The sequence below is a fragment of the Salmo salar genome, chromosome ssa27 (assembly GCF_905237065.1).
Source record: "Salmo salar chromosome ssa27, Ssal_v3.1, whole genome shotgun sequence".
Lineage (NCBI taxonomy): Eukaryota > Metazoa > Chordata > Actinopteri > Salmoniformes > Salmonidae > Salmo > Salmo salar.
In genome coordinates this window covers 28,751,189-28,772,500 of record NC_059468.1, presented here as the reverse complement: position 1 = coordinate 28,772,500, position 21,312 = coordinate 28,751,189, and the positions used below count along the sequence as shown (strand labels likewise).

Here is a 21,312-nt window from a genome sequence, read left to right as displayed (position 1 = left end):
AACATCAATGCCTTTCTTAAAATCAATACACAAGTACATATTTTTAAACCTGCATATTTAGTTAATATTGCCTGCTAACATGAATTCCTTTTAACTAGGGAAATTGTGTCACTTCTCTTGCGTTCTGTCCAAGCAGAGTCAGGGTATATGCAGCAGTTTGGGCCGCCTGGCTCGTTGAGAACTGTGTGAAGACCATTTCTTCCTAACAAAGACTAATTAATTTGCCAGAATTGTACATAATTATGACATAACATTGAAGGATGTGCAATGTAACAGAAATATTTAGACTTAGAGATGCCACCCGATAGATAAAATACGGAACGGTTCCGTATTTCACTGAAAGAATAAACGTTTTTTTTTCGAAATGATAGTTTCCGGATTTGACCATATTAATGACCTAAGGCTCGTATTTCTGTGTGTTATTATATTATAATTAAGTCTATGATTTGATATTTATTAGAGCAGTCTGACTGAGCGGTGGTAGGCAGCAGCAGGCTCGTAAGCATTCATTCAAACAGCACTTTCCTGCATTTGCCAGCAGCTCTTCGCTGTGCTTCAAGCATTGCGCTGTTAATAAATACAAGCCTATCAACTCCCGAGATTAGGCTGACAATACTATAGTGCCTATAAGAACATCCAATAGTCAAAGGTATATGAAATACAAATGGTATAGAGAGAAATAATCCTATAATTCCTATAATAACTACAACCTAAAAATTCTTACCTGGGAATATTGAAGATTCATGTTAAAAGGAACCACCAGCTTTAATATTTTCTCATGTTCTGAGCAAGGAACTTAGACGTTAGGTTTTTTACATGGCAAATATTGCACTTTTACTTTCTTCTCCAACACGTTGTTTTTGCATTATTTAAACCAAATTGAACATGTTTCATTATTTATTTGAGACTAAATTGATTTTATTGATGTATTATATTAAGTAAAAAAAAAGTGTTCATTCATTATTGTTGTAATTGTCATTATTACAAATATATATCTAAAAATCGGCCGATTAATCGGCATCAAGGTTTTTTTGGGGCCCTCCAATAATCGGTATCGTAATCGGCGTTGAAAAATCATAATCGGTCGACCTCTAGTTTACATACACTCAATTAGTATTTGGTAGCATTGCCTTTAAATTGTTCAACTTGGGTCAAACGTTTCGGGTAGCCTTCCATACGCTTCCCACAATAAATTGGGTGAATTTTGGCCCATTCCACCTGACAGAGCTGGTGTAACTGAGTCAGGTTTGTAGGCCTCCTTGCTTGCACATGCTTTTTCAGTTCTGCCCAAACATTTTCTATAGGATTGAGGTCAGGGCTTTGTGATGGCCACTCCAATACCTTGACTTTGTTGTCCTTTAGCCATTTTGCCACAACTTTGGAAGTATGCATGGGGTCATTGTCCATTTGGAAGACCCATTTGCGACCAAGCTTTAACTTCCTGACTGATGTCTTCAGATGTTGCTTCAATATATCCACATAATTTTCCTCCTCATGCTGCCATCTATTTTGTGAAGTGCACCAGTCCCTCCTGCAGCCAAGCACCCCCACAACATGACGCTGCCACCCCCGTGCTTCACGGTTGGAATGGGGTTCTTCGGCTTGCAAGCATCCCCCCTTTTCCTCCAATCATAATGGTGGTCATTATGGCCAAACAGTTCTATTTAGTTTCATCAGACCAGAGGACATTTCTCCAAAAAGTACGATCTTTGTCCCCATGTGCAGTTGCAAACCGTAGTCTGGCTTTTTTATGGCGGTTTTGGAGCAGTGGCTTCTTCCTTGCTGAGCAGCCTTTCAGGTTATGTCGATATAGGACTAATTTTACTGTGGATATAGATACTTTTGTACCTGTTTCCTCCAGCATCTTCACAAGGGCCTTTGCTGTTGTTCTGGGATTGATTTGCACTTTTCGCACCAAAGTACGTTCATCTCTAGGAGACAGAACGTGTCTCCTTCCTGAACGGTATGACGGCTGCGTGGTCCCATGGTGTTTATACTTGCGTACTATTGTTTGTACAGATGAACGTGGTACCTTCAGGCGTTTGGAAATTGCTCCCAAGGATGAACCAGACTTGTGGAGGTCTACAATTTTATTTTCTGATGTCTTTTGATTTTCCCATGATGTCAAGCAAAGAGGCACTGAGTTTGAAGGTAGGCCTTGAAATACATCCACAGGTACACCTCCAATTGACTAAAATGATGTCAATTAGCCTATCAGAAACTTGACATCATTTTCTGGAATTTTCCAAGTTGTTTAAAGGCACAGTCAACTTAGTGTATGTAAACTTCTGACCCACTGGAATTGTGATACAGTGAATTATAAGTGAAATAATCTGTCTGTTAACAATTGTTGGAAAAATTACTGTCATGCACAAAGTAGATGTCCTAACCGACTTTCCAAAACTATAGTTTGTTAACCTGTCAAGGAATAGGGGGCAGTATTTTTGATTTCGGATGAAAAGCGTGCCCAGAGTAAACTGCCTAATACTCGGCCTCAGAGTCAAATATTTGCATATTATAAGTAGATTTGGATAGGAAACACTCTGAAGTTTCTAAAACTGTTTGAATGATGTCAGTGAGTATAACAGAACTCATATGGCAGGCAAAAACCTGAGAAGAATCCAACCAGGAAGTGGGAGATCAGAGAATTGTAGTTCTTCTTTTGAATCCCTATCACAACTACAGTGTCTGTGGGGTCACGTTGCACTTCCTAAGGCTTCCATTGGCTGTCAACAGCCTTCAGAAAGGTTTTTCATCCTTCTCCTGTTACTGGGCAGAAAATAGTAGATCAGTCAATGAGTGGACTGCCTGGGACCAGTGAGTTGTTTACTGCGCAGGCACGTTTGGCGCGCAGTAATACGCTATTGTCCGGTTGGAATATTATCGCATTTTTACATAAAAAATACCCTAAAGATTGATTATAAACAACGTTTGACATGTTTCTACGAACGGTAATGGAACTATTTGACTTTTCGCCTCTGGTACTGCGCTCGCGCGTTATGCCTTTGGATAGTGATCTGAACGCACGAACAAAACGGAGGTATTTGGACATAAAGATGGAGTATTTCGAACAAAAATAACATTTCTTGTGGAAGTAGGAGCCCACGGAGTGCATTCTGACGAAGATCAGCAAAGGTAAGAGAATATTTATAATACTAATTCAGAGTTTTGTTGATGCCAGAACTTGGCGGGTAGCTGTATAGCTTGCTTCGATGGCTGAGCTTTGTACTCAGAATATTGAAAAATGTGCTTTCTCCGTAAAGTTATTTTGAAATCTGACAAAGCGGTTGCGTCAAGGAGAAGTGTATGTATAATTCTTTCAATAACTGTTGTAAATTTTATCAACGTTTATGATGAGTATTTTTGTAAATTGATGTGCAGATTCACCGGAAGTTTTGGTGGGAATACATTTTCTGAACATCACACGCCAATGTAAAATGTTGTTTTTGGATATAAATATGAACTTTATCGAGCAAAACATACATGTATTGTATAACATGAAGTCCTATGAGTGCCATCTGATGAAGTTCATCAAAGGTTAGTGAATATTTTAGCTGTACTTTTGGTTTTTATGATGCATGTCCTTGCTTGGAAAATGGCTGTGTGGATTTTCATGTCCTAACATAATCTAATTTTATGCTTTCGCCGTAAAGCCTTTTTGAAATCGGAGAATGTGGTTAGATTAACGAGAGTCTTATCTTTAAAATGGTGTAAAATAGTTGATTGTTTGAGAAAATGAAATTATGAGATTTTTGCTGTTTTGTATTTCGCGCCATGCTATTGCACTGGCTGTTGAATAGTGTGGGACGGTCACGTCCCACCTAGCCCAGAGAAGTTAACAAGAAATTTGTGGAGTGGTTGAAAAACGAGTTTTAATGACTCCAACCTAAGTGTATGTAAACTTCCAACTTCAACTGTATCAGATATAATGTCTTCTAGAGAGATACCGCAGTGATAGAGAATCACACGGAGAACTTTGAGAGAGAGCAATGGAGAGAGAGAGAGAAATGGAGAGGATTCAGAACAGATTCCGTAATCCTGTGTTTTTGCTGTCAGATTAAAGGGAAGAGAGGGGGGTGGGTCTGACTGGGAACAGGAAGAGAGGGAAGAGAGAGGGGGTGGGTCTGACTGGGTACAGGGAGGGAGGAAATAGAGAGGGGGGTGGGTCTGACTGGGAACAGGGAGGGAGGGAAGAGAGAGGGGTGGGTCTGACTGAGAACAGGGAGGGAGGGAAGAGAGAGGGGGTGGGTCTGACTGGGAACAGGGAGGGAGGGAAGAGAGAGGGGGTGGGTCTGACTGAGAACAGGGAGAGAGGGAAGAGAGAGGGGGTGGGTCTGACTGAGAACAGGGAGGGAGGGAAGAGAGAGGGGGTGGGTCTGACTGGGAACAGGGAGGGAGGGAAGAGAGAGGGGGTGGGTCTGACTGGGAATAGGGAGAGAGGGAAGAGAGAGGGGGGTGGGTCTGACTGAGAGCAGGGAGGGAGGGAAGAGAGAGGGGGGTGGGTCTGACTGAGAGCAGGGAGGGAGGGAAGAGAGAGGGGGGTGGGTCTGACTGAGAACAGGAAGAGAGGGAAGAGAGAGGGGGTGGGTCTGACTGAGAACAGGGAGGGAGGGAAGAGAGAGGGGGGTGGGTCTGACTGAGAACAGGAAGAGAGGGAAGAGAGAGGGGGGTGGGTCTGACTGAGAACAGGGAGGGAGGGAAGAGAGAGGGGGTGGGTCTGACTGGGAACAGGGAGGGAGGGAAGAGAGAGGGGGGTGGGTCTGACTGGGAACAGGGAGGGAGGGAAGAGAGAGGGGGTGGGTCTGACTGGGAACAGGGAGAGAGGGAAGAGAGAGGGGGTGATCTCCTATCTATCATTTCCTATCTATCATCTCCTGTCTCTCTATAATCTCCTATCTATCATCTCCTGTCTCTCTATAATCTCCTATCTATCAACTCCTGTCTCTCTATAATCTCCTATCAGTTCCTGTCTCTCTATAATCTCCTATCGATCATCTCCTGTCTCTCTATAATCTCCTATCTATCATCTCCTGTCTCTCTATAATCTCCTATCTATCATCTCCTGTCTCTCTATAATCTCCTATCTATCATCTCCTGTCTCTCTATAATCTCCTATCTATCATCTCCTGTCTCTCTATAATCTCCTATCTATCGTCTCCTGTCTCTCTATAATCTCCTATCTATCGTCTCCTGTCTCTCGATCATCTCCTATCTCTCTATCATCTCCTATCTATCATCTCCTACCTATCTATCATCTCATATCATCACCTATCTTTCATCTATCTCTCTCTCATCTCCTATCTCTCTATCATCTATCTCTCTATCATCTCCTATCTCTCTATCATCTCCTGTCTCTCTATCATCTCCTGTCTCTCTTTCATCTCCTGTCTCTCTATCATCTCCTGTCTCTCTATCATCTCATATCTCTCTATCATCTCCTGTCTCTCTATCATCTCATATCTCTCTTTCATCTCCTGTCTCTCTATCATCTCATATCTCTCTTTTATCTCCTGTCTCTCTTTCATCTCATATCTCTCTTTCATCTCCTGTCTCTCTATCATCTCATATCTCTCTATCATCTCCTGTCTCTCTTTCATCTCATATCTCTCTTTCATCTCCTGTCTCTCTATCATCTCATATCTCTCTATCATCTCATATCTCTCTATCATCTCCTGTCTCTCTTTCATCTCCTATCTCTCTATCATCTCCTGTCTCTCTATCATCTCATATCTCTCTTTCATCTCCTGTCTCTCTTTCATCTCATATCTCTCTATCATCTCCTGTCTCTCTATCATCTCATATCTCTCTATCATCTCATATCTCTCTTTCATCTCCTGTCTCTCTATCATCTCCTGTCTCTCTATCATCTCATATCTCTCTATCATCTCCTGTCTCTCTATCATCTCATATCTCTCTATCATCTCCTGTCTCTCTTTCATCTCATATCTCTCTATCATCTCCTGTCTCTCTATCATCTCATATCTCTCTTTCATCTCCTGTCTCTCTTTCATCTCATATCTCTCTATCATCTCATATCTCTCTATCATCTCCTGTCTCTCTTTCATCTCCTGTCTCTCATCTCCTTTTTCTGTTAAATTGCTTTTAGTTTAATCCCCCTTTATTGTTTCTCTTTGTCTTTCTATCTGTCTTTCTCTGTCCTCTATCTTCTCTGTATCCTTCTCTCTCTTCCTTCTCTCTGTGTTTAGAGACTGTTGCTCATTGTGCAGTAGTTGGAAGTTGAAGGGCAGAGCAGCTACCTTTAGACCAACTGTCCCTCAGTGGAGGGGTGGTGGTGGTAGTCTTTCAGTTAGGTAAGCAGTGCTGTGGTCGAGGAGCGGTCATGGTCCTGGCTATGGAGGACGCCTGTCCCAGCGGGTTGGAGGTAGAGGTGGAGCCCCCTCCGGATGTAGGCGGGACGGGAGAGGCAGGCGGGACAGGAGAGGGGGTGGTTGGGTCCAGGGAGGGGGAGGGGGAGGCTGCTGAGCCCACAGAGGGGACCAACACATCCGGAAGTGAGACTCAGTTGCCAGATAGTTATACTATGGAAAATATTTGTTGCCCGATATTAGTACAACAGAGAGAGCTATTGTTTCCAGCTAGATATGCCTTGCCAGCTATTCATTACCTTCCAGAGGAAAGATACTTTTTGACCAATATTTCAGAACTATTTGTGGGTGACGTAGTGTCCATTGTCCAGTCATTAGCGAAGAGAGACTTGCCTGTTCCAAAGTGCAAAGGCTGTTTTGGATAGGTATTTCATAACAGTTTGTGAGTGAAAGAAGGGATTGCTAGTTAGTATCTCTTTCCACAGGTCAGAGACTGTCAGGTATTTGTTGTGTACGTAGGTGAGGCAACGGGTTGCCAGATTATGAGTGTTTGTTGACTTTTTTAATTTTTTTATTCCTGGACAGAGGAAGCATTTCGGAAAAGAGAAGTGAGTCATTGTACTGTACCACATGGTTTACGGGACATACGGGGAGAGAGAGTGAGAGAGAAATGGAGGAGAGAGAGGAAGCGGCAGGAAGATAAATAAAATACTTTGCTGCTTCAGAATATTAATGAATTACAAAGTAAAATAGGAGATAAAAAACCCTTCCTCTACCCTCTATGCTAGAGAAAGACTAACTATGCTACCTTTTATAATACTGTGTAGTGTAAGTACATTGAAGATGCATTTGCAAGTGGAACAGTACTGGAGTGGTACCGTAGTAATTGTATGTATTCTTATGCAAGTCATATTCAAGGATTATGAAGTATTTATGCCATCCCCCTACCCACGTCAGAGTACCATAGTGGAATGTATCCTTTGATCTGATGCACATATACATGTGCACACACAAACACACACACACACACACACACACACACACACACACACACACACACACACACACACACACACACACACACACACACACACACACACTGAGGTTCAGTGAACTCTGTGAACAAGCTCCTCTGGGGTACAAAACATATTGGCTTGACCCAGAGGGCGAAGGTCAACCCAGAGATTAAGTTACCAGACATCTGCCACAGTTCTCTCTTTCATAGTCAGTACTGCTTACAGTTGAAGTCGGAAGTTTACATACACCTTAGCCAAATACATTTAAACTCAGTTTTTCACAATTCCTGATATTTAATCCTAGTAAAAATTCCCTGTTTTAGGTTAGTTAGGATCACCACTTTATTTGAAGAATGTGAAATGTCAGAATAATAGTAGAGAGAATGATTTATTTAAGCTTTTATTTATTTCATCACATTCCCAGTGGGTCAGAAGTTTACATACACTCAATTAGCATTTGGTAGCATTGCCTTTAAATTGTTTATCTTGGGTCAAACGTTTTGGGTAGCCTTCCACAAGCTTCCCACAATAAATTGGGTGAATTTTGGCCCATTCCGGGGCGGAGCTAGCATGTTGGAGTGAACGGCTGTGTGTGAGAGAGGCTCCTGCAACTTTTTTGCGAAACAATCTAACTTAACTTCACTAGGGTAGGGGGCAGTATTTTCACGGCCGGATGAAAAACGTACCCAAATTAAACGGCTGACTACTCGGGCCCAGGAACTGGAATATGCATATTATTTGTAGATTTGGATAGAAAACACTCTGAAGTTTCTAAAACTGTTTGAATGATGTATGTGAGTATAACAGAACTCATATGGCAGGCAAAATCCTGAGAAAAATCTAAGCAGGAAGTGAGAATTCTGATGCTTGTAGTCCTTTCAAGTCATTGCCAATCGAACACACGGTGAGTTAGGGTTCATTTTGCACTTCCTAAGGCTTCCACTAGATGTCAACAGTCTTTAGAAAGTTGTTTGAAGTGTCAACGATGAACAGAGACCGAATGAGAAGCCTGGGAAGTTTGTCACCCAGAGAATGACATCACTTCTTGGCGCGCGTTCATGAGGATGGATCCTCCCGTTCCAAAAACTTTTTCAAGACACAGGAACCGTCCGGTTGAAATATTACTGAATCTTCACGTTCTGAAGGCCCTAAAGATTGATGTTTTACAACATTTGACATGTTTGAACGAACGTAAATACAACTTTTTTTAACTTTTCGTCGCGACATCGTCCGCGCGCTTTCTACATTTGAAGTAGCTTACTGAACGCGAGAACAACAAAGAGTTATTTGGACATAAATTATGGACTTTATCGAACAAAACAACATTTGTTGTGGACCTGGGATGCCCGGAAGTGCCTTCTGATGAAGATCAAAGGTAAGGGAATATTTCTAATGCAAATTATGATTTTAGATGACTCCAAGATGGCGGCTATCTGTATAGCCTAGTGTATTTTTCTGAGCTCAGTACTCAGATTATTGCAAAGAGTGCTTTCCTCGTGAAGCTTTTTTGAAATCTTTCATAGCGTTTGCATAAAGGAGATGTTCATCTATAATTCTTTGAATGACAGTTTAATTTTGTATCAACGTTTATGACAAGTATTTTTGTAAATTGTGGAGCTGATTCACCATCAGTATTTGAGGGAAAATATTTTCTGAACGTCACGCGCCGATGTAAAATGCTGTTTTTAGATATAAATATGAACTTTATCGAACAAAAAAATGCATGTATTGTATAACATAATGTCCTAGGAGTGTCATCTGATGAAGATCGTCAAAGGTTAGTGCTTCATTTAGCTGTGTTTTGGGTATTTGTGATGCATGCTAGTTGCTTAGAAAATGGCTGTGTGGTTATTGTGTCGATGTACTCTCCTAACATAATCTAATGTTTTGCTTTCGCTGTAAAGCCTTTTGGAAATCGGACAACGTGGTTCGATTCAGGAGAAGTGTATCTATAAAATGGTGTAAAATAGTCCTATGTTTGAGAACTTTGAATTATGACATTTTGTGGTTTTAAAATTTGGCGCTTTGATTTCTCACTGGCTGTTGAATAGGGTGGGACGATTTCGTCCCACATACCCGAGAGAGGTTTTAACCTACTTTATGGCACTTTTTACAACAAACGTCTCTTTCTAATACAATATTGTAACTTTCTATGTGAAAATGCCGAGTAATAAGCGACCAAAGTACAATAAATCCACATCGGAGGCCTACTCCCCGCCAAACAACGAGACAGACATGGCGGAGGGCACAGGTAACAACGTGACACTTACAGAACTTACCCGGGCTTTGGGAGAACTACGTGTTGCTATAGCTGAGGATCTTAACCTCTTGGGGCTATGTGGGACGCTAGCGTGCCACCCGTGGTGCACCCTATCAACAGCAGGTGCATTTCAAGAGCGGCAAATTTGAAACCAAATAAATGTAAAAATTCAAATTTTTCAAACATACAACTATTTTACACCCTTTGAAAGATAAACATCTCCTTAATCTAACCTCCTTAATCTCCTTAATCTAACCGATTTCAAAAAGGTTTTACGGCGAAAGCATAAAGTTAGATTATGTTAGGAGAGTACATTGACAATAGCTGTGTGTAATGTTTTGTCAATTCAAAGACAGGCGTCACCAAAACCATAAAACCAGCTAAAATGATGCACTAACCTTTGACAATCTCCATCAGATGACACTCCTAGGACATTATGTTAGACAATGCATGCATTTTTAGTTCTATCAAGTTCATATTTATATCCAAAAACAGCGTTTTACTATGGCGTTGATGTTCAGGAAATCGTTTCCCTTCAATAACCGGCAGTCAAGTCAGCACCACAAATTAAATAATTAAAATTAGAAAACATTGGTAAAATATTATATTGTCATTTAAAGAATTATAGATTTACATCTCTTGAACGCAATTGACTTGCCAGATTTAAAAATAACCTTACTGGGAAATCACACTTTGCAATAATCTGAGCACTGCGCCCAGAAAAATACGCTTTGCGATACAGACTGACCGCCATGTTGGAGAGATCTAAAATCGAAAATACTATGTAAATAATCCATTACCTTTGATTCTCTTCATCAGATGTCACTTCCAGGAATCCCAGGTCCATAACGAATGTAGTTTTGTTCAAAAAAGCTCATCATTTATGTCCAAAAAGCTCCGTGTTGTTAGCACATGATCTAAGCCCGCCGGACTTCACTTCATGAACGAGGGGAAAAAATATATTTACGTTCGTTCAAACATGTCAAACGTTGTATAGCATAAATCATTAGTGCCTTTTTAACCAGAACATGAATAATATTCAAGGTGGACGAATGCATTCTCTTTTAAAACGTATTGGAACGAGGGTACCCAACATGACCTCGCGCCAGAGTCTAATCGGCCATCACCGTTCCAAGGCTCTTGTTCGGTCAGATCTCACAGTAGAAGACTCAAAACACTTTGTAAAGGCTGGTGACATCTAGTGGAAGCAATAGGAAGTGCCAAAACATTAATCAGCCCCTGTGTGTTTCAATGGCATAGGCTTAAAGGTAATTCAACACATCAGGTATCCACTTCCTGTCAGAATCTGTCTCAGGGTTTTGCCTGCCAAATGAGTTCTGTTATACTCACAGACACCATTCAAACAGTTTTAGAAACTTTAGGGTGTTTTCTATCCATATATAATAAGTATATGCATATTCTAGTTACTGGGTAGGATTAGTAACCAGATTAAATCGGGTATGTTTTTTTTATCCAGCCGTGAAAATACTGCCCCCTAGCCCCAACAGGTTTTAAGGCTACTATTGCTGAACTGGACACCAAAATCGAGAGCACCATTCGAACGGTCGCCTCACAGGGCCAGAGTATTGTGGACCTTGAGAAAGCCTCTGAATTAAACGCGGGTAGGATCGACGAGTTAGAGAAGCTATGCACGTCCTTGCAGGATAGTATGCAGAGGCTTTCTGTGAAAGTGGTCGACTTAGAGGGCCGATCCAGACGTCATAACCTTTGCGTTGTTGGTCTGGCAGAGGGGGTGGAGGCTGGCTCTCGCCCCACCGACTTCTTCGCCAAGCTATTGAAGGATGCAATGGGATCGGATGTTTTGGCTTCGGATCCCCAGCTGGACCGTGCACATCGCGCTCTTGTCCCAGTGCCTGGTCCGGGCCAATGTCCTCGCCCAGTAATCATCTGTTGTCACAGTTTCAAGACCAAGAATCTTATCCTGCGCGAGGCTCGAATGAGGGGCAACCTGTTACATAAAGGACACCTCTTCCGTGTCTATGAGGATTATGCGCCCGATGTGGCAAAGCATCGCGCCGGCTACAGAGATGTCATGACCAAACTCTACAAACTCCATCTTCGCCCAGCCTTGCTCTTCCCTGCAAGACTCAGAATTACCCCTCCTTCCGGTGAGAAGATTTGGCTCCTCGGTTTTGGACGCAGAGAAGTTTATCCGGGAATACACAGGTTAGAGCGCCTTGTCATTGTGTGTTATGGACTGCTCATGAAACCTTATTAAACTGTCTCAGCAAGGGCTACCAAACATGTAAGACGCTGAACCGACCAATGGAGGGCGGTCAGAGCTCTCATTTAACGTTAATTCTACTTTCCTTCCGGCTGGACGACTGACCTGTTGTTGGAGTTCAGAGCGATGCCTGTTTGAGTGGCCTTCCAGGTTTGATCATTGACACTTTCGGATGGATATACTTATATTCCCCCATTTTTGTTTTGTTTTGTTATTTATTTTTCAATTCTTACATTATTCTTATTACCATACCATTTATTTATTGCTTGCAGGGGACTGGGGGTGATGGTTGGGGCGGGGCAGATGCAGACACCTGGATAGCAAGTTGGTGTTTTGTGCCGTTCTGCTTCTGTCATAGCCGTGGGCCGCTCTTCTAGTTAGATTCCCACCAGCCTTCTGTGGTGCTTGTGTCTATGTGTAGGTGTGTGTACATATAATTATTATTTGTACTTTATTATTATTATTATTATATATACAGTGGGGGAAAAAAGTATTTGATCCCCTGCTGATTTTGTACGTTTGCCCACTTACAAAGAAATGATCAGTCTATAATTTTAATAGTAGGTTTATTTGAACAGTGAGAGACAGAATAACAACAAAAAATCCAGAAAAACTCATGTCAAAAATGTTATAAATTGATTTGCATTTTAATGAGGGAAATAAGTATTTGACCCCCTCTCAACCAGAAAGATTTCTGGCTCCCAGGTGTCTTTTATAGAGGTAACGAGCTGAGATTAGGAGCATGATATATATATATATATATATATATATATATATATATTTATATATATATATATATATATATATATGTATGTGTGTATGTATATGTGTATGTATGTGTGTATGTATATATATATATATATATATATATATATGTATATAGCTGAGGATTCAACCTCCAGACCCTCTCGTTTGGTACGATGTCACCCAATCTCAGGGAGAAGGTGAGTGGACTGTGGTCAGAGATTATAATATCATGATATCTCACATTACAGGTATAGGGGAGTAGTTTAGCATCAACCAATCTCAGGGAGAAGGTGAGTGGACTGTGGTGAGAGATTATAATATCATGATACCTCACATTACGGGCATGGGGGAGCAATTTCGCATCAACCAAAAAGTAGTCAATTCGGGTATAAACATTGTGAACATGAGAGTAAAAGGTGTATTCCCTACCCATAGGGTTAGAGATCCTCCATATATCAAATAAGTTAGAATTTTTTATGTAGGTATTCAAGAATTCACTTGAATAGGAGGTAGGGGTACGCCGGGTAGAGGATCTATCCAAATATTGGTCTAGTACACAGTTAAGGTCCACTCCAATGACCAGGTTAGTATGGGAGATATCTGGAATCAGGGCAAGGACTCATTTGAAAAAAGAGGGGTAATCAATGTTTCGCCCATAGATATTTAGTAGAGTTACAGAAGATCTCTCCTATTACGATCACATAACGACCCTCTTTATCCGCAATAGTGGTTTTATGTAGAAAGGGATTTCCTTTCCGTACCAGAATTCTGTGAACATCTTAAAGACCAAATTACATTTTTCTTTGATACCAACGACAACACAGAGACTTGCCCAGCATTATTGTGGGAAACACTGAAGGCTTATTTGAGAGGCTGTATCATCTCCTTTCAGGCTGCCAGGAGTAGGCAAAACAGAGGAAAATTGGTAGAATTGGAGGGACAAATTCACTTACTGGATAGGGAGAATGCTAGCCATCCATCTATGGAGAAACATACAAAAATGACCTCTTTAAAATTGGAATATAATCAGATTCTCTCAGCTAAAATTGCTAAATCTTTTCTCTATGCCTGTCACGGCTGTCTGAAGGATCGGACCAAAATGCAGCGTGTTTGTAGTTCCACATCTTATTTTATTCGTGAAACGTAATGCAATACATTAAAAACTTGAACTAACAAAAAACAACAAACCGCGACGCAGAGAGAAAACACACCACTCAAAATATAATCACCCACAAACACAGGTGGGACAAACATCAACATAAATATGACCTCCAATTAGAGGTAACGAGGATCAGCTGCCTCCAATTGGAGATCAACCCAAACAACACCAACATAGAAATACAAAACTACAAACTGAACATAGAAATACAAAAACAGACAAACACCCCCTGTCACGCCTTGACCTACTCTACCATAGAAAATAACAACTTACTATGGTCAGGACGTGACAATGCCAAGCAAAAATATTTTGAGTTTGGTGACAAACCACACAAATTACTCGCCAGACAACTTCGAAAGAATGTGAGTGACCGAATGATTCACAAAGTTAAATCTGCATCTGGGGAATTACTCTCTTCCCCCAAAGACATCAATGACAGATTCCGTCAGTTTTATGAGGCTCTATATACATCTAAAGCGGATCCTAACCCCTTAATTATGCAAAACCTTTTGGAGGACTGTAATCTCCCTGCCCTGAACCAGGAAGATTCTAACTTCCTGAATAAGGAAATATCTCTTGGAGAAATTCGAGAAACAATTAAATCTCTAAAGAGTGGCAAGACCCCGGGCCCAGATGTATACCCTGGTGAATTCTATAAAACATTCAACAACATGCTCTCTCCCTACTTGCACAAAATGTTGGTTCAGGCCAATGAGGATGGATCTCTCCCACCTACTTTGGATGAGGCGTTCATTACAGTTATACATAAGAAGGGTAAAGATCCGGAAGAGGTAGGGTCATATAGACCAATATCTCTCCTTAATACAGACCAAAAGATTTGAGCAAAAACTCTGGCTAACAGGCTTAGCACTTTAATTGGCAAATTGATCCATTCGGACCAGACCGGCTTTATCCCTAACAGAAACTTATTCTTCAATCTCAGGCGCCTCTTCAACATTATGTATGCTCAGAGGTTACCTAACGTGGACCTTGCTGTTATATCTCTTGATGTCGAAAAAGCCTTTGACCAAGTTGAGTGGTCCTATCTATTCAAGGTCCTACAGAAATGTAATATTGAAGATGGGTTCATAAATTGGATCCAGCTTTTATATAGGAACCCCTGTGCGAGAATACTCACTAACCAATCATTGTCGCCCCGATTTAACCTTTATACAGGGACAAGGCAGGGTTGTGCGCTGTCGCGTATGCTGTTTGCTCTAATTATTGAACCTCTCGCTCAGGCGATCAGATCTCATGCAGCAATACACGGCTATAATACTAAAGATACTCTAAATAAGATTTCCCTATACGCAGATGACATTATCCTCTATGTAACAGAACCCCAAGCTAGTATCCCAGCTATTCTTGATGTGATTAATTTGTTTGCTACCTTCTCGGGATACAGAATAAATTGTAAGAAGAGCGAATTAATGCCCATAAGGTTGCAAAACACCTCCTGGCTAGAACATCTTCCAGTTAAGTTATCCTCAGAAAAATTGACCTACCTAGGAATTGTAGTTACCAAACAATACTCCTCACTATTTAAAGAGAATTTCCCCTCTCTGATGCAAAAACTCAAGGCAAACATACGATTTTGGAGAACTCTCCCAATTTCTCTGCTCGGAAGAATTAATGCCATTAAAATGGTCTTCCTCCCACAACTGCTCTACCTATACCAGAACATCCCAATATTCATACCTAAATCCTTTCATAAACAACTGGACTCTATTATCAATCCTTTCATCTGGGATTATAAAACACACAGGATAGGTAAAAAACACCTCTGTAAATACAAGATGGAAGGAGGATTGTCTCTCCCACATGTTATATTTTACTACTGGGCCGCTAACCTCCGCGCTGTTACGTTTTTGCTAGATGACGCACTTCCGTCATCCAGCTGGCTTAGTATGGAGCGTGAGGATTCTCTATTGGCGTGGGATTTTGTCGCCTGTCAATCTGGAGATGTCACTTTATCATAACAATCCTATTATACATAGCACAGTCCGAATCTGGAAGAAATCAAAGTCCACTTTGATCTTTGACCAATATCATTCATGCTCCCTGTTTCGAGGAATCCCTCCTTTGCCCCCTCTAACCTTGATAACACCTTTGAGTGATGGGGAGAGCTAGGGATAAATACCATAGGGGATCTATATATAGAAGGGACCTTTGCCTCCTTTGAGTTGCTGAGGGAAATTTATAATCTTCCTAGAAGTAACTTTTTCAGATACCTACAAATTAGAGACTATGTTAGAAAATACCTTCCGACATTTGGGAATGCTAAACCTTCCATGTTTGACGGATGCATAAAAATATGCCCCACCTCAGACAAACTGATATCTCGTCTATATGACGCTTTTCAATCTGTTAGCATACCTTCTACAGATGCCATTAAGGCAAAATGGGAGGAAGAGCTAGGGACTGACATTTCTGTGGCAGACTGGGAGGACAGCTTGGAGTATATCCACACCTGCTCCATTAACTCCAGACATCGTCTCATACAATTCAAGGTATTACACAGATTACACTATTCCACAACCAAACTGCATAGGATATTTCCTGGTACATCCCCTATGTGTGATAAATGTCAGGCTGAGCAGGGTACACTACTCCACTGCTTTGCCCTATGCTCTAACTTGTATGGGTATTGGTGTGGAATTTTTGGGGTCCTCTCTGAAGTTCTGGAGACTTCAATTGACCCAGACCCGCTTCTGATAATCCTGGGAGTGTCTGATTCACTAAACGGATTAACCAACCCACAAAAACAACTCATCTTTTAGTCTCATTTCGGCAAAAATAATTATCTTGTTGTTTTGGAAAAGGACGGAAGCTCCCTCTACCAAATTATGGCTCAGCGAATTGGCAAACACTGTTCACTTAGAAAGAATTAGATATATTCTGAACAATAAATTATCAACATTTGATCAAATCTGGCAGCCTTTCCTCTCTTACTTGGACCAGTCGGCGCTGTGAATTTGTACATTTTAACGCACTCTCAATTGTAATATTTTAATCTACCTTTGGGCAGCATGTGCTTGCCCCACCACCCAAGGAGTTGGCAGGGGAATAGGGAGGAATAAGATGGGGGTGACATCTACCCTCTTTTTTTCTACCTGTCCTTGTTCTGTATGTCTTGTTTTGTAATATTTGTTTTGTACCTAGAACTCTGGGTCTTGTTGTTTCTGTCTGCTCTTTTATGTTTAGATAAGAATTGTATACTTGTCTTTTATACCTATACACCATTCTTGTGCGTATTCAATACAAAATATTTGAACGAAAATGTTGGCTCATTCCTCCTGACAGAGCTTGTGTAACTGAGTCAGGTTTGTAGGCCTCCTTGCTCGCACACGCTTTTTCAGTTCTGCCCACAGATCTTATATAGGATTGAGGTCAGGGCTTTGTGATGGCCACTCCAATACCTTGACTTTGTTGTCCTTAAGCCATTTTGCCACAACTTTGGAAGTATGCTTGGGGTCATTGTCCATTTGGAAGACCCATTTGCGACCAAGCTTTAACTTCCTGACTGATGTCTTGAGATGTTGCTTCAATATATCCACATCATTTTCCTCCTCATGATGTCATCTATTTTGTGAAGTGCACCAGTCCCTCCTGCAGCCAAGCACCTCCACAACATGATGCTGCCACCCCCGTGCTTCACGGTTGGGATGGTGTTCTTTGGCTTGCAAGCCTCCCCCTTTTTCCTCCAAACATAACAATGGTCATTATGGCCAAACAGTTCTATTTTTGTTTCATCAGACCAGAGGACATGTCTCCAAAAAGTACGATCTTTGTCCCCATGTGCAGTTGCAAACTGTAGTCTGGCTTTTTTTTGCCGGTTTTGGAGCAGTAGCTTCTTCCTTGCTGAGCGGCCTTTCAAGTTATGTCGATATTGGACTCTTTTTACTGTGTATATAGATACTTTTGTACCTGTTTCCTCCAGCATCTTCACAAGGTCCTTTGCTGTTGTTCTGGGATTGATTTGCACTTTTCGCACCAAAGTACGTTCATCACTAGGAGACAGAACGCGTCTCCTTCCTGAGCGGTATGACGGCTGCGTGGTCCCATGGTGTAAACAATTGTTGGAAAAATTACTTGTGTCATGCACAAAGTAGATGTCCTAACCGACTTGCCAAAACTATAGTTTGTTAACAAGAAATTTGTGGAGTGGTTGAAAAACGAGTTTTAGTGACTCCAACTTAAGTGTATGTAAACTTCAGACTTCAACTGTAAGTAGATCCTATAAGTAGATCCAAAGCACACAAACCTTGGTCTAAATGTCTTCGTGACATATGACAGAGAAACGTAGGTTCTTCTTGTTCAGTCACGCTGCCCTGGAGACACACCCCAACACACACCCCAACACACACACACACACACACACACACACACACACACACACACACACACACACACACACACACACACACACACACATAACAACACATAACAACACAGACACACACACACACACATAACAACACATAACAACACAGACACACACACACACACACACACCCCAACACACACACACACACACACACACATCCCAACAGTTATGTGTTCCTTTAGGGCAAACTTGCATGTGTGTGTGGAGTCACACTTTTATGTGGGGAATGTGGGTAGCTACATGTGATAGCTTTTGGTGGCCCAGGATCTGCATGCTGTACGTCTGCCTGTCTGTCTGTCTGTACATCTGTCTGTCTGTATGTCTGTCTGCCTGTCTGTATGTCTGTACATCTGTCTGCCTGCCTGCCTGCCTGCCTGCCTGCCTGCCTGCCTGCCTGCCTGCCTGCCTGCCTGTCTGCCTGTCTGTCTGTATGTCTGTCTGACCGTCTGTCTGTCTTTGTGCCTGCGTGTGTGCGTGCTTACGTGTGTGGTCTTTGTATTGGAGTCATGGACAGTATAATTTCTGTGTGTTTGTGTCTATAGGAGAGCTTGAAAGGGGATTATGTCTCTGTGTGTGTGTGTGGGTTAACTGTAATCAAGGGGATGGTTAAATGGTTGTTTTTGTGGGTGTGGGTGGGTGTAATTGATGGTCTGGTTTGGAACTGTGTGTTTTGTTGGTAGACTATGAGTTCGACTATGAGGTAGACTATGAGTTAGACTATGAGGTAGACTATGAGGTAGACTATGAGGTAGACTATGAGTTAGACTATGAGGTAGACTATGAGGTAGACTATGAGTTAGACAATGAGTTACACTATGAGTTAGACTATGAGTTACGCTATGAGTTACGCTATGAGTTAGACTATGAGTTACGCTATGAGTTACGCTATGAGTTACGCTATGAGTTAGACTATGAGGTAGACTATGAGTTAGACTATGATTTAGACTATGAGTTAGACTATGATTTAGACTATGAGTTAGACTATGAGGTACACTATGTGTTACACTATGATTTAGACTATGAGTTAGACTATGAGGTACACTGAGTTAGACTATGAGTTACACTATGAGGCAGAGTATGAGTTACACTATGAGTTACACTATGAGTTAGACTATGAGTTACACTATGAGTTAGACTATGAGTTAGACTATGAGTTACACTATGAGGTAGAGTATGAGTTAGACTATGAGTTACACTATGAGTTAGACTATGAGTTACACTATGAGTTACACTATGAGGAAGAGTATGACTTAGACTATGAGTTAGACTATGAGTTAGACTATGAGTTAGACTATGAGGTACACTATGAGTTAGACTATGATTTAGACTATGAGTTAGACTATGAGGTAGAGTATAAGTTAGACTATGAGTTAGACTATGAATTAGACTATGAGTTAGACTATGAGGTAGACTATGAGGTAGACTATGAGATAGACTATGAGATAGACTATGAGATAGACTATGAGATAGACTATGAGTTAGACTATGAGTTAGACTATGAGTTAGACTATGAGGTAGACTATGAGTTAGACTATGAGTTACACTATGAGGTAGAGTATGAGTTAGACTATGAGTTAGAATATGAGTTAGACAATGAGTTAGACTATGAGTTAGACTATGAGTTAGACTATGAGTTAGACTATGAGGTAGAGTATGAGTTAGACTATGAGTTAGACTATGAGGTAGAGTATGAGTTAGACTATGAGGTAGAGTATGAGTTAGACTATGAGTTACACTATGAGTTAGACTATGAGTTACACTATGAGTTACACTATGAGGAAGAGTATGACTTAGACTATGAGTTAGACTATGAGTTAGACTATGAGTTAGACTATGAGTTAGACTATGAGGTACACTATGAGTTAGACTATGATTTAGACTATGAGTTAGACTATGAGGTAGAGTATAAGTTAGACTATGAGTTAGACTATGAATTAGACTATGAGTTAGACTATGAGGTAGACTATGAGGTAGACTATGAGATAGACTATGAGATAGACTATGAGATAGACTATGAGATAGACTATGAGTTAGACTATGAGTTAGACTATGAGTTACACTATGAGGTAGAGTATGAGTTAGACTATGAGTTAGAATATGAGTTAGACAATGAGTTAGACTATGAGTTAGACTATGAGTTAGACTATGAGTTAGACTATGAGGTAGAGTATGAGTTAGACTATGAGTTAGACTATGAGGTAGAGTATGAGTTAGACTATGAGGTAGAGTATGAGTTAGACTATGAGTTACACTATGAGTTAGACTATGAGTTACACTATGAGTTACACTATGAGGAAGAGTATGACTTAGACTATGAGTTAGACTATGAGTTAGACTATGAGGTACACTATGAGTTAGACTATGATTTAGACTATGAGTTAGACTATGAGGTAGAGTATAAGTTAGACTATGAGTTAGACTATGAATTAGACTATGAGGTAGACTATGAGGTAGACTATGAGATAGACTATGAGATAGACTATGAGATAGACTATGAGATAGACTATGAGTTAGACTATGAGTTAGACTATGAGTTAGACTATGAGGTAGAGTATGAGTTACACTATGAGGTAGAGTATGAGTTAGACTATGAGGTAGAGTATGAGTTAGACTGTGAGGTAGAGTATAAGTTAGACTATGAGGTAGAGTATGAGGTAGACTGAGTTACACTATGAGTTACACTATGAGGTAGACTATGAGTTACACTATGAGGTAGACTATGAGGTAGACTATGAGGTAGACTATGAGGTAGACTATGAGTTAGACTATGAAGTAGAGTATGAGTTAGACTATGAGGTAGAGTATGAGTTAGACTATGAGTTAGACTATGAGGTAGAGTATGAGTTAGACTATGAGGTAGAGTATGAGTTAGACTATGAGTTAGACTATGAGGTAGACTATGAGGTAGAGTATGAGTTACACTATGAGGTAGAGTATGAGTTAGACTATGAGGTAGAGTATGAGTTAGACTGTGAGGTAGAGTATAAGTTAGACTATGAGGTAGAGTATGAGGTAGACTATGAGGTAGACTGTGAGGTAGAGTATGAGTTAAACTATGAGTTAGACTATGAGTTAGACTATGAGTTAGACTGAGTTACACTATGAGTTACACTATGAGGTAGACTATGAGTTACACTATGAGGTAGACTATGAGGTAGACTATGAGGTAGAC

The 21,312-nt window shown here is 40.9% G+C and overlaps 1 protein-coding gene across 7 annotated transcripts in view; it reads left to right on the top strand.

The window, feature by feature from the left end:
• LOC106588853 (protein PALS2-like) overlaps window positions 1–21,312 on the top strand; it is a 99,907-nt gene that overhangs the window by 43,802 nt on the left and 34,793 nt on the right. Inside the window, exon 1 of one of the 7 annotated variants that reach the window (XM_045709326.1) lies at window positions 6,530–6,934. The exons of the other annotated variants lie outside the window; for them this stretch is intronic. The gene's annotated coding sequence lies outside the window, so the exon portion shown is untranslated. Of the gene's footprint in view, window positions 1–6,529; window positions 6,935–21,312 lie in introns of those variants that run through there. 7 annotated transcript variants of the gene reach the window in all.